The sequence below is a fragment of the Lactuca saligna genome, chromosome 4 (assembly GCF_052625555.1).
Source record: "Lactuca saligna cultivar CGN05327 chromosome 4, ASM5262555v1, whole genome shotgun sequence".
Classification (NCBI taxonomy): Eukaryota; Viridiplantae; Streptophyta; class Magnoliopsida; order Asterales; family Asteraceae; genus Lactuca; species Lactuca saligna.
The window spans coordinates 132464436-132466457 of record NC_136420.1 but is presented as its reverse complement, the minus strand read 5'-3'; positions in this window follow the sequence as shown (position 1 = coordinate 132466457).

Genomic DNA, 2022 nt, shown 5'->3' with positions numbered 1-2022 from the left:
ATTTCAAAACATTAAGGTTTAACTATTTAAATTTCAAAAACAAAACTTTTAAGTTCAAATTTAAACTATAAAACCTAAAGGGTACAACTTGAAACTTTTCAAACTTAGTAGGTCAAATATTTATCCAATAATAATCATATATTATCCATATCTAACCAAATCCATTAATTTTGATAAGGATAAACATTCCAAACATAAAAAATCGATTTTAGGCAATAAAAACGAGTTTTGGTAATTATCCTTAGCAAAATCTAGGGAAGAGCAAATGGATCGGGGAACCGGCCGGAACCGGTACCGGAACCGGAACCCGATGGAACCGGTCGGGCCGGGACCGAGACGTTATTTTTGTGGATTTTTGGAACCGGGAACCGGTAGGAACCGGAACCGATATAATCGGAACCGGTAGAACCGGCAAAAACCGGAACCGTATTATGCTATTTTTCAAGGACCGGTTCCAACATTTGAAGACACGACAAGAACCGGTAGGAACCGGGAACCGGTAGAACCGGAACCAATAGAACCGTCGGGCCGGTTCGGTTCTTGATTTTGGCCGAAGTCGGTTCCCGGTTCCGGGCCGGTTCCAGCCGGTTCGGTCCTTTTGCTCATCCCTAGCAAAATCTGCTCAAAAAATCGAAAATCCTGGCAACAGACAAGCAAACTCGTCAAGTTGGGTCTAGAACTCGTTGAGTTCATGCCAAACTCATCGATTTCATGCTCCAGACAGCAAAACTTTCGATTTTTCTAATCTTTGAAAGTCCAATTATGCATCTATTCAATATAAAAACGACCTAGGCTATGATACCGCTGATGGGTTTTGAGCATAACATCAATCATGTGGTGTTCATGCACACTAATTGCTTGGATCTAGTTTTTCTACTTTGAACCTGCAATAAACTTCCAAGACTTACAAACCCTAAATCTAGCATACTAGTAATCAAATTAACATATGAATTAGAGTTTAGATCTTACTTTGATTGTTATATAGCAATAACAATCAATTCTTTGGCTTCAGAAAGCTTAGTGCCTCAAGTGTTGCACCTCTAATGGAGTCACAAACACCACTAGGCAACTTAGATGAAGAGAGAAAAGAGAGAAGGCACCAAAAACGACTGGAAACCCTAAAGGAACTCTTAGCCATGTTTTTGGAGCATAGGGGCCCTTTATATACATGTAGGCTATTAGGGTTTACAACTAGGAAACCCTAATCTGATTGCTTAAGCCCTAAGTAGCCTATGGACTCCTTTAACATATCCCTTTCGATGAATTCCTCATGGGCTTACCATAGAATTCGTCCAACCTATATATTATTAGGTAATCCATAGCGCAATTGTAATTATCTTATAATTACAACTCCAGTCCCCTAAGTTTAATTAATCTCTTTTAACCACAAAATTAATTCTTAATTAATTCTTGACTAATACTAATTAAACATTATGATTTCTCCTTTAATATATTATTCTTATAATATATTAATAAATCACAATTAATCCTTTCTATCCTTAATTCATTCTACATATTGTTATGGTGAAGGCAACCCAAAAGGACCATGCTCATAATCGGGTCAAGTACATAACAAAATAGTTATGGACTTAGACACTAATCCAACATATCCATGCACCATTCTCATATCTCTATGCATGTCAACTCATCTCACCCTCGCATCTCTCTTTTTCTTCCTCTCGGTCGAGGCTACTCATCAGACACACCCACACTCTTTTAAATTCTCTCAAACACTCACAAGAACACTCTTAACTTTTCTCTCCAATTTTCGAGAATTTGAACATCTTCAAGAAGAGTTTCATCATCAAAAATCACCAATTCTTGGTAAGTCCTACCAAACATAGGTTGTGTAACTTCATTTTCATGTTATATCACTCATTCTAAGTAAATTTTTGGTGATCATACTCCTAGAAACATACTAAGTTCGAGATCCACCCAAGAAAGCTTGCTAGGGCCGAAAATAGCATTAACTCTTCCATTTCTTTCTTCAAACCGAAAACAACAAGCAAAGGTGAGTTCATA